The 12,745-nt window shown below is 42.7% G+C and overlaps 1 protein-coding gene and 1 long non-coding RNA gene across 2 annotated transcripts in view; one reads left to right on the top strand and one right to left on the bottom strand.

Moving 5' to 3' along the window:
• Positions 1 to 12,745, top strand: part of PLXNA4 (plexin A4) — a 648,412-nt gene that overhangs the window by 145,589 nt on the left and 490,078 nt on the right. The window lies entirely within an intron of this gene.
• On the bottom strand, positions 4,833 to 7,590 carry LOC145522793 (uncharacterized). Its single transcript, XR_014066171.1, has 2 exons — positions 6,314 to 7,590; positions 4,833 to 5,422 (listed from the first exon to the last, which is right to left on the bottom strand). It is a non-coding gene; the product is annotated as an uncharacterized LOC145522793 (long non-coding RNA).

The following is a 12,745-nucleotide window of genomic DNA, read 5'->3' as shown; positions in this document are numbered from 1 at the left end:
TCCTACTTTTGCATTCCAGTCCCCTATAGTAAAAAGGACATGTTTTTTAGGTGTTAGTTCTAGAATATCTTGTAGGTCTTCATAGAACTGTTCAACTTCAGCTTCTCCAACATTACTGGTCAAGGCACAGACTTGGATTACTGTGATATTGAATGGTTTGCCTTGGAAACGAATAGAGATCATTCTGTCATTTTTGAGATTGCATCTAAGCACTGCATTTCAGACTCTTTTGTTGACTGTGATGGCTACTGCATTTCTTTTAAGGGATTCTTGCCCACAGTAGTAGATATAATGGTCATATGAGTTAAATTCACCCATTCCAGTCCATTTTAGTTCACTGATTCCTAAAATGTTGATGTTCACTCTTGCCATCTCCTGTTTGACCACTTCCAATTTGCCTTGATTCACGGACTTAACATTCCAGGTTCCTATGCAATATTGCTCTTTACAGCATCAGACTTTACTTCCATCACCAGTCACATCCACAACTGGGTGTTGTTTTTGCTTTGGCTCCATCTCTTCATTCTTGCTGGAGTTATTTCTCCACTGATCTCCAGTAGCATATTGGGTACCTACTGACCTGGGGAGTTCATCTTTCAGTGTCCTATCTTTTTGCCTTTTCATTCTGTTCATGGGGTTCTCAAGGCAAGAATACTGAAGTGGTTTGCCATTCCCTTCTCCAGTGGACCACATTTTGTCAGAACTCTCCACCATGACCCATCTGTCTTGGGTGGCCCTACACTGCATGGCTCATAGTTTCATTGAGACATTGCCAATAAAGATCAATCTAGTCAAAGCCATGGTTTTTCCAGTAGTCATGTATGGATGTGAGAGTTGAGCTGAGCACCAAAGAATTGATGCTTTTGAACTGTGGTGTTGGAGAAGACTCTGGAGAGTCCCTTGGATTGCAAGGAGATACAATCAGTCTATCCTAAAGGAAATCAGTCCCGAGTATTCATTGGAAGGACTGATGCTGAAGCTGAAACTCCAATACTTTGGCTAAAGCTGAAACTCCAATACTTTGGCTACCTGATGGGAAGAACTGACTCACTAGAAAAGACCCTGATGCTGGGAAAGATTGAAGGTGGGAGGAGAAGGGGATGACAGAGGATGAGATGGTTGGATGGCATCACTGACTTGATGGACATGAGTTTGAGTAAGCACTGGGAGTTGATGATGGACAGGTAAGCCTGACATGCTGCAATCCATGGGGTCACAAAGAGTCAGACACGACTGAGTGACCGGACTGAACTGAACTCCTCAAAAAGTTAGTGTCATCAAAGAAAGGAGTTGGAGGACTCAGCTGAATTAAAGGAGACTCAAAAGATACAACAATCAAATGAAGTATGTGAACTTTGATTGGAATCTGATTAGAAACAAACAAAGCTGTGGCACTTTTTAGGATGATGGAAAAGATTGAATATATACCTGATATTTGAAAATATTGTGGAATTATTAATTATATTATGTGCAGTCATGGTTTGGCAATTAAATAAGATAATGTTTTATTCTAAGAGAGTTATGCTTAAGTATCTAGAAGTGACATTTCATGATGTCTACAAATGTGCCCGAGTGATAATGATGACTGGGCTGAGAGTGGAAGGTATCCATGTGTTCATTTCATTAATTTTTAAATGGTTTATATATGTATGAGACAATTTCATAGCACAACTTGGAGGAAGAAAGAATGGTGACCTCTGTTTCTTTGTCTCTTGGAGGTCTTCCTCTGTGTGGAGGGTCACAAGCCTACAGACGCAGGAGTAGAATCAGGTTGGGCAAGTGGGGCTGGCCAAGTCTTCCTTCTTTTGTGATGTGAAGTCTGGATGTTGTGAATGCATGCCTTTCCAGGTTGGCAGCTCTTTTGGTCTTCAACTGTAGCACTTATGGTTTGTCCACCTGGATCTGAGGATTCAAATCTGAGGAGCACAGAGGACCCTATTTGCATGGAGTTCTCAATCTGGCCTAGGAGACAGATCAATAATCAGCCAGTTCCCACAGTGTCATGATCTCATGTAGAGGCTTCTGACATGTATGTGATCAGGTCTGGCAGGGTGTCTGTTGCCCTCCAAATATTTATGACATCATGAGCTTTCTTTCTCTGTTTAAAGATAGAACCATGGACATCATATACATCTCGAAAAGTATCTACTGGGGTATCTATTGTTCTATGAGATATTGGACATGGCTGCTAGATGCTGGGGTTTGATGTAGGGACATGAAGATGTGGTAGGTCACAGAACCTTCCGAGTGGCTGGATCAGGGTCTACAATAGGACTGAGTCCCCAGGATGCAAGCCCAGCAAATATGTCTGTGTCTGAGTGGACATGTCACTGGACTAGACGAAGACATCTGCAAACTGGATGAAGCAGCTTAATTTTCCTAAGGCTTAGTGGCTGATAAAGTAGGGTGAATGTGTGTGGTATGGAGATTGGCATGGAGCCAATTAAGCAACTAGCCTGTCCAGACAGTTAGAGGGAAAAAAAAAAAATGCCCCAGGAACATCCTTTCCAAAATTTTGAACACTGCTTTGTCCAAACTGAAAAGGGCTTTAATTTAGAGGGCACTGGAGGGGGTTTGGAGATTGCCTGGCCTCGTGGTTTTCAAAGGATGCTGCCAAGAACTGCTAGGACTCCGAGGACGTTCAAAGTTGAGTCAAGATTCATGGAAGAGTCACAAACCTAATCCAACCCATTCCCCTTATAGAAATTGAGTGTGTTAGCCTCCTAGAGCTACTGTAACAGAGTACCACAAACTCTGTGGCTTAACAGAGGTATGTTGTCTTGCAGTTCTGGAAGCTATAAACCTGAGATCAAGGTGTCAGCAGGGCCAGGCTCCCTCTGAAGGCACCAGAGAAAGATCTGTTCCAGGCTTCTCTCTTAGCTTCTGGTAGTTCCTTGGCTTGTGGCAACGTAACTCCATTTATGGAGACCATTTTCCCCATGGGTGTCTGTGTCCAAATTTCCCCTTTTTACAAATTATTATAAATTAGGGGCCCCGCTCTACTCCAGTATAACCTCACTTAACAAATTACACCTGTAATGACCCTATTTTCAATTAAGGTCACGTTCTGAGGTACTGGTGGTTAGGATTTTAACTTATGAATCTTGGGATTCTTATTTCAACCCAAAAGAGTGAGCTAGAGGGAAATAGACTTGCCTCAGTTCAAACAGATTTGCCTTAGCATCCAAGCTAAGTTTGGGTCTCCTAACTCACGGTTAAGAGCTCTTTTCATCACTGCAAGCTGTTTCCTACCTGATGTCAGACTGACCAAGGGTCCCAAGTACACCTTTCTCAGCCCTAGTATAGGAGTCATTTGCCAGTTTGGGAGTGCTCATCGTTCCACTACTTTGGCCACGTGATGCGAAGAGCCGACTCATTGGAAAAGACCCTGATGCTGGGAAAGATTGAGGGCAGGAGGAGAAGGGGGTGACAGAGAATGAGATGTTGGGATGGCATCACTGACTCAAAGGACATGAGTTTAAGTAAACTCTGGGAGATGGTGAAGGACCGGGAAGTAAACAACAGTCCACGGGGTTGCAAAGAGTCGGACATAACTTAGTGACTGAACAACAAATTGTTCCACCTCTTTTTATTAGCACTGGATCTTCCTCTTGGAGAGTCTCCTGTTGTGTGACAGTTCCTTGGTAGATAGCACATGTTTCCCCTTCTCAGATCTGAAAGGGCAGACCCTCCTGCTATCTCCAGGTAGCCAGATGGACACATGCCTTAGTCTCAGCCCGTCAGATCCATCCTCCGGGTTTTTTTCCCCTGAGTAAGTGATGGTATGACTCGGAGACCAGAGCAACACTCAGACTAGCCCGTTCCTATAGGCTAGCCCTGCTGGGTCTCCCCTTGGTCATCCCTCAGAAGAACCACCTGACATTCCGCTAGGAGTCCCTGATGTTCTTCCTGTAAGCCCTGTTTTTGTGCAGGAGAAGCAGAATTCATTTCTGTTACTTACAAAAGCAAACTCTGATTGATACACCAGGATGTCACAGGTTACCTGGAGTGCTCGTGTGTACTTGCTCAGTTGTTTCCAACTCTTTGCGACCCCGTGGACTATAGCCCGCCAGGCTCCTCTGTCCATGGGATTCTCCAGGCAAGAATACCGGAGTGTGCTGCCATGCCCTTCTCCGGGGGATCTTCTCGGATCAGGAAGTGAACTCATGTCTCCTGCATTGGCAGTCGGATTCTTTACCACTGAGCCACCTGGGAAGCCCAGATTAGGTTACCTGGAGAGGTGTCACTAAGTTCATTTTAATTTTAGAATGAAGCAGGACACATCGTGAGACCCGAAAGATAACAGATTACCATTATGTGGAATTATTTTTTAGACCCAGATCCGAACTGGGACCTCAGACCCATGCTCTGTGGGCATCACTGTCGCCCCTAGGGGAGCAGGAGCGAGCCGGAAGAAAGCGACCGCCAACCACCGCCACTTGCTAATCTATATTCCATAACAGCCCCCGTTGCATGTCAATTGCATGGTAAACAGCTTCACCAGGCAGATCACAGGGCCCAGCGATTTTATCTTATTTAAAATTGAGCCTAAAGAGAACAGATAAGCGCTATATCATCTCCATGAAGTAATCCACATACGGTTTATCTTCCAAGAGGTTTGCCAGGGTGTCATTTGTGTCAGTGTAAACACACGTTGGGTGGGTCATTCTTACTGATTTAATTTGCTTCTAAATGCGTGTATGTGGGACTTCCCCTAAACCAAATAATTTGAAATAAAAGCATCAAGGGAGTGAAGTAATATACGTGGCAAACCAAGGTCTTGCGCGCGCGCGTGCGTGTGTGTGTGTGTTTAACTCTGAAGGAAAAAAAAAGGACACATAGGGGGTTTATTTTTGATTAAATGCCTTAGCCTTGCTTTGGTATTTATCTTCCTGTGGCAGCCCCTGATCCAGTCACAATGTGTAATTCCATTAGCATTATCTCTCAATTCATTTGAGAGGAGCCTTCAGCCTGGACAGTGGCGGCATAAAGGGCTACAGTGTTCAGGAGGCTTATTTCTTATTTCTTCAGCAAGTTTATTCCTTTATCGGCAGCTTGTTTAAAGGAAGCTAAAAGGGGAGCCGGTCAAATCGTTAAGTGAAAATTTAGTGTGGGTTTTTAAAGGCAGAGCCAAAAGCTTTGGGGGGAAGAAAAGGTTAAATTAAATAAATGAACAATGCCTACACAGCCAGCAGAACTGATGGCCACAGATAATATTTAAGGACCTCATATTTATAAAGGAGGCTTTATTTTTGTACTTTTAATGAGAAAAGTGATTTCAATCGGGTGTCAGGACTCCTGGGTGTTTTCTAGCTGAGCCGCTAAAGTGACCTTGTGACTTTATTTCTCTACCCGTGTCTACCGTGGAGGTGATGCTCAAGGCAAGAAAGAAATGCTCTTCTTCCTAAAGTATCCCGAATCCCTGCAAGGAAAGACAAGGGTGGGTGAAAAGGAGGTATGGGCACTTCTCATTTGTCCATGCTAATGGGAAGCAGGGTTCACGGGGAGAAGTGAACTGTACAGAAAATTCCCAAACCCCATTGGAGTTTTAACCCTCCCCTTCCATGGGGCCCTTTTCTCTCCTATGCCGGCAGGTCTCCTCCCTGGCTGGCTTGGCTTCCTCTTGTCCTTGCTTTTTGTTCATCCCTTCCTATAGAAGCGCCCACCTGGCCAAAGAGAAGAAGTTGCCCAGGGAGTTGGGGAAGTTACATGATCAGGGCTCCTGGGAGCTGCTTTGCGTGGTGCACTGTTTGTAATCCTGTTTTCTGGGAGCAGGATTTGAGGTGGTGCAAGAGCACATGATATGCAGCATTTTGAGAGCAGAGTTGGGAGGGACTGTGACAGATGCATGCTCATGCCATTAAAAATCGTGATTCTACTACCTCTGAAAGGCAGCTATAGGACCAGCCTTATTTGAAAGCTCAATACACATCGGTCCTGTGCCAAGTACCTTACATGCATTGTGTTCTTTAAAAAAGTGTTTCCAAACTGATTATGTTAAAAACCTGGAGACTTGTCAGTACATTTTTTTTGAGCACTCAAAACGTATGTACTTTTATTTATGTATAAGTTATATACCTATATATGTTATTGTAATGTAGTATGTATATTATAGATGCATATTTTATATGGCATGTATTATTCATGTTATATGCTATTGTATAATATATAACCACATGTATTTTTAAAGACTGAGAAAAATAAGTAGAAATAGAAGTTACTGTAGTACTTTCGCCCTGCAACACCATAGAGTCTTGGGAATACGCTAAGGACTTACAACCCGTTCTGACAATTTCTGCTCCTCACAACCTACCTGACAGGTAGGTGGTGGTGTCACTTTCATTTTATAGATGAAGGAACTCTGGCTGAGATTGTTTGGTAATTTTCCCAGAGCTGAGATCGTGATCCATGTCTTCTGGTTCCAGATCTGAGAGGTCTTTCCATCACTCTATACTCCCTGCTTCTCCCCTCTTACCCTGGCAGGGACCCCAGTGAATGGCCCACTGTCTCCTCCTCTTTCTGTTCCAGGGCTCTCTAGGTTAATCGAATCTGTGGGGGTGACTACTGGGGTCTCGGTTAGTCCAGATCAGTGTCAGGAATCCTGTTCTTCTTTGCCAGACAGTCATGTCCCCAACTTCCCTTACATCTTGGAGTGACCATGTGGCCCAGTTCTGGCCAATGAGACATACAGAAGCATTTTGAGAGATTCTAACTTTGTTGTTAGAATGGAGAGCCAGTGCAGAAGAGCTTTCTGGCACTGCTTCTCCTTTAGGGGGCTTAAATTAACCTTAAGGGCGAAAAAATGACATATTAGGGATGAGACACAGGCAAAACAGAAAGAGGCTGGATCCTTGATAACCTCAGTGAATTCCTGCACTAGACCAGGAACCACCTACCTCCAGGCTACTCATGTGAGGTATTAAATGTCTCTTAAGCAGCTGGATGAATATGTTGTTACTTGTGGATCAAAGTCTTAACGACACAGTCTCCATCTCTGTGTTTCTAATTAGCATCTTCCACCCTCATTTCATCATTTTGTTAGTCTCCTTCTTCTCCACTACATTTTATGGAGCCAGGCTTTGTCCATGTGGTATAAGAAGTCATATGACCCAAAGACCTTTTTAGAGCTATGCATTTTTCCTAACTCTTTTCTACTTTATTTTCCCCAATTGGATTAGTATGTGTGTGTGTTTCTAAGGGCTCGTTATGTCTTTTTCCTTGCAAAGTTCTGCCCACACTGACCATTTGATGGTTCCCAAAGCTTGTCTTCTTTGGAAGTATTATTTTTCTTCTCCATTCCACCTCAAAGCCCTCACATTCACTGCTTCTTCTCTCTGTGTCTTCCCCTGGCTGGCTCCTTCTTGTCCTTCAAGCCTCAGGTCAGAGGTTATCAGCTTAGAGAAGTCTTTCTTCACCCACATGGAGACCCCTCAAAACACTATATCCTCATATGATTCATGAGACAAATCACTCCTTGAAATCATCCTGTTCATTCATTTAACTGGTTCATTCTTGCCTTCATCCGCAGTGTGCCCTGCACAAGAGCAGAGACCTGCTGGCTTCTTAGCCCCAGCATCTAGAACTAGAACTAGAGTTCTAGAACCTAGAACTCAGCACATGGGAGGAACTCAGAATATATTCATAAAAAGAAATGAATCAAAGAAAGAATGTATAGGGGACTCCTTTTTTTCTGTTAGACTGGATGCGGTCTGATTCATAAATCACTGAATAAAGCCAATATGATCTTCAACATTAAATAGAAAAAGACTGAATGGATATGAATTACTTGCTTATGTGAGTCCTTGGTTTTATTCCCTGGGAGAATTTTTCAGTATTTATGAAACAGGGATACTAAAAGGCAGAGTGATACTAAAAGGTAATGCTGTTTACCTAGCACCTGTGTATTTACCTGTTTACCTGTTTGGAGCCTGACAGGGTCTATAGGGTTGCAAAGAGTCAGACATGACTGAGCAACACACACATACACACACGCACACACACACACACACGTATATATGTTTCTTTCACCTACTTCCTTTGTAACCCAGTCAGTCTCACTGGCTGATCTTCATTGTTCATTCCTATCTTCTACTGGTCCATGCCTCAATGCAACTTCTTACTCCAAGTCCTTCTGATCAGAAGAATAGATATTATTATTATTATTTCTCACTGAGATGAACCTTATTTTAAAACTATCCAAACAGCAGAGACACTATTAATAACAAAATGAATAGTTATAATTTGAATGTGGTATGATCAGAATCAAGGAGAATTGCTTTCTGAATTAACAGTCTTTTCCTTATAATCCCCTATTACTTGGCAAATACTTATATCTCAGCATCGATAACATATTGCTGCAGGTATTTGTTTACCATGTTGTCCCCCATTCACCTGAAAACCCCTAAGGAAGGGACTATGCCTGAAACAGCTTTGATCCACAGTATAGTGACATATGCAAGGCACTTCATAAATGGTTTTTGAATGGATGATCCTAAACGTGATATGAGTTGCAGAGCATCCCCTTGGCATATTGCACTCTACAATTACAATGAAATTTTACCAAACCTTTAAAATCTCATGAAAATCTGTGCTATCTGGCTTTAGTCTTTGGAAGAAATCTTTATCACTGTTACCATCATTATAACTTCACTCTTTCTTCCTTAAGATGTATTCTCTCTTCCTGTAGCTTTATGCCTGAAGAAGCATGACAAATCAGGAAGGGAAATTAGGACCAGGCCTGAAAGGTATTGATGAAATCACTGGAGAGGAAGAGATAGGGTGCTTTTGTTTTATTTACAGAAGAAAATGGTGAGGTGTCAATAATACCATTAATATGGGAAGAAGCATAATTAGGAATGACAAAGGGATAGACTGAAAATTTGGAACTCTCACAGAAGAAGCCAACACCCACTCACTTACAGAGAGATATATTTGATGATAGAATAATTTCCCCTGGGGCGTGGAGAGGAGGGGGAGATAAGAATGCATTGTTCACATCATTTAAGACAAACTAGAGGGTGAAGGAGCAGTCATTATATGAGTAGCTTGTTGAATGTCCACAGTGCAGTTAGATATAGGACAGAGGCCTCTTTGGCCCCAGCTTTACAGTCCCTGGGACAAGATGACACAGTCTGACACTGAGCCCATTACCTGCAACTTCTCTGAGACACGAGGATCCCTGGCCTGGTTGTCAGGCCCTTGGTAGCTGTGGGAAGCTTCAGAGGCTAAAGGGGTAGGAACAGAGGAATGACAAGGTTCCCCTGATGGAGCAGGAAGAGGAATGTAGAGGAAAGGGAAATAAAAATCAACCTGAGCATCCAGAAAGAGAGAATGGGTATTCTGGGAGCAAGGAATGGGGGGGAGGGTGCATAATTTGAAAACCAAAGGAAAAAAGTTAAAAATTCGGAACTCTGGATTGTGTGAATATTCAGTGAATGAATGATAAGGAAAATGGTTCTATCCAGGCCTGCACAGGGCAAAGGATGGCCTGTCTCGTGAATGAGATGCACAGTGCAGAGCATGAAAGAGGCAGGGTTCACCTTAGCTCTGTGGACAGAGACTCATTCCCTTTATCTAAGTCTTTGACTTGACTCTATATTTCTAACTTCAGCCTTAATTCTTCTCCTTGGTGATAGTCTTGGGCAGGATGTTGGTTATCTTCCCTCGACATGACACTCAAAGCATTCCATTTTGATTCAATAAACATTTACTGAGTCACAGCAAAACCCACGGCATTGTGGAAGATACAACAATAAACACAAAATAGCTAAAATCTCAGACCCTTAGACATTGGAGATCATTTCATTCAAACTCCAGCCTTTACCTAGGTATCAATTCCTTCCTGTTTGACTACATCAAGCAAGAGAGAACTCACTACCACTTAAGAAGGTCTCTTCTGTCTTTAGAGACCTCTGTTACAAAGGCATTCTTTATAGTTGGCCAAAAATAACCCTACATAAGAGAAATTCTATTCATTGATCCTGCTTGGATATTTTGAAGTTTTAGAGCTAATTCAGCAACTCTTCCCCTTGACAGCTCTTCAAATATTTGAAGTCGTCATATTGCCTTGATGCTTACTTCCTTGAAGCTGGACATCACCCACTCCTTTGATAGTTCCAAATATAACAGGATTTTAACTCCCTTTTGGGCTCGGCCACTCTGAAAATATGGGGCCTGGGACCCATATGCAATAATCTATGGTCTAACATCTCAAAGTAGAGCAGGACTATCCTTGTTCCCTTTGGGACTCCACTCTCTAATAACATAGCTTGTGATTCCATTGACTTTGACAGCCTCTTACTGTTGATTCACATGTAGAGCTTATTTTCAACTTTAGCTTACACTCAAAAAGAATGTGGCCACAACTCCTTGATCCTGTATTTGTGGTTTTTTTCTACACCCATGTATAGGACCTTGGTTGTATCTATATTAAATTTCATTTTGTTGAAAAGAATTTCCCCATAATTTCAGCATGCAAAATTATTTTTGAATTCAGAGAGTCTGTTTTATGTTGTTAGACTTTGATCACGCACTTGTATCCTGAATAAAACAGGGTCTTCTTGATTCTGCCTTAAGATCCATCCCAACGTGACAATATATCCAAAAGAAATGCAAAAATCAACCTTTTCAAAGCATTGACAAATTACAAAGTTTTCTACTGACGATCTCTTGAGGAGGCATCAAAAGAAGGAATTACGTCACATGCTCTGAAAGACTTCCTGAAACCCACTCTCTTTGTTTCTGATGCTCATGTGCCTCCAGGGACTCCATCCTCACAGCCTTCTTTCCACCTTCCTCCCACCCATCCTCACAGCCCCCTTCCCTCTCAGGCTGCTGCCCCATTCCTTCCTCTTTGCCAGATCCTTCTTTCTGGAGAGCTCTGTATATTTTCATATGTAGGTCAGTTCAGCTTCTCTCACTGTTTCATTCCTCAGCATGGTGCCCCAGGTCAACATCAAAATCCCTGACGAACACCAAAAATGCCCAATATTAAGCAAAGGTTTCTTTTTTTTTTTTCCTTAGCAAGGAGGAGGATTGTAAATACTTACATTTAATATTTTTTTCCATTGCAGTCAGAGACAAATTTGATGACTATGTCTCCTCCATCTTTATCCGAGTTACCAGTAAATCTGTTGAACAGGATTAGTTTGAGAACTGAGCTCAGACACAGACTCCAAGAAAACCTTCCTTGATGCTGTCTTGATGCATTGAGGCTGATCTTTGGGGTTTCACCATTCAATTAGTTGATCCATCCAACCCACATTACCCTGTGTTTTAGAAAGATCTTATTAAAGAATCCTTGCTCAATTCAGATAGTCTCTCTCACACTTCTTTGATGTGAAAGCCTCACCACATTGTTGAATTAGGGAACAAAACCAACCTGGAAGTGTGTGTTCTTGGCAATCACAGGCCTATTCCTAGTGTTCACTGTATCATTTTCTAAATAATCACATGCCAGCCCTTTACTGAGCCAATGGTCAATATCTGGGCCCAGCTCATCTCTTTATAGTTTTCAGAACTTGCATTATTTTCACCTTTTGAAAAATGAGAATGAGGTTTGCCTGTCTCTAGTCCTTTCACTGTCCCTACACAGTTCCTGGGGCTCCCCAGGTGATGCTGGTGGTAAAGAACCTGCCTGCCAATGCAGGAGACATAAGAGACGCGGTTTCGATTCCTGGGTCAGGAAGATCCCCTGGAGGAGGAAATGGCAACCCACTCCAGTATGCTTGCCTGGAGATTCTCATGGACAGAGGAGCCTGGCAGGCTACATTCTAAGGGGTCACACAGAGTCAGACATGACTAAAGTGACTTAGCATGCACACACTCACACAGTTGCTAATGAGATTAGAAACACAATATGGAGTTTTTTACCTGTTAATATCTAAATGCTTCCTGACATCATGTGTTTAGCCTGTACCATTTCTGGGTATCAGTGTCCATGAGTTTACTGACCACAGTGGAGAAGAATACTGCCTTTGACTTAAAGTTACTTGCTTTGGGGCTTCCCAGGTGGCTCAGTGGTAAAGAATCCACCTGCCAATACAGGAGATGCAGGAGATGAGGGTTTGATCCCTGGGTTGGGAATATCCCCTGGAGGAGGAAATGGCAACCCACTCCAGGATTCTTGCCTGGAAAATCCCATGGACAGAGGGGCCTGGCGGGCTACAGTCCATGGGGTTGCAAAGAGTTGGACATGACTGACAAACTGCTCGTGCACGCAAATTTACTTGCTTTAGCATGGAAAGGATGTTCTGGATCATTCCTGGAATCTCCCTCTAGTCAACTAGTACCAACAGAAGTCTTCAGAGCAAGTGGGATGCTGGCTGGTCTTTAGGAAATGAGAGATGAGAACTAGAACTTGGAATATTGACCCCATCATGCTGAGCAGACAGAATGCTATGTGACCTTCATGGCATCCCGCAGAAGACAAGCAAGATGGAGCAGATAGTCAGAAAGTAGAACAAAAGCAGACTTGAATATGATACAGATGGGGTGGAGGAGTGGTTGGCTGGATTCGGGAATCGAGAGTGGTGTGATGAAGATGCTTTTAGCAGCAGTGTTTTTTTGTTCCTTTTTAACTAGCTTTTTTAATACTTGCATGGAGAGTGTAATATTTGCACAGGGTAAAATGTCAAAAAGAACAAAAGATGTACAATGAAACAATAAAATATATATCACTCTGGCTCCCACTCTAAGGTTTCTGCTGGTAAGTATTTTTTATCTCCTTCCAAAATGTTCTATGTAT

This window comes from Giraffa tippelskirchi, chromosome 10, assembly GCF_054371585.1.
Source record: "Giraffa tippelskirchi isolate mGirTip1 chromosome 10, T2T-mGirTip1v1.2.pri, whole genome shotgun sequence".
In the NCBI taxonomy this organism is placed as follows: Eukaryota; Metazoa; Chordata; class Mammalia; order Artiodactyla; family Giraffidae; genus Giraffa; species Giraffa tippelskirchi.
This window is presented reverse-complemented; position numbering and strand designations above follow the sequence as displayed.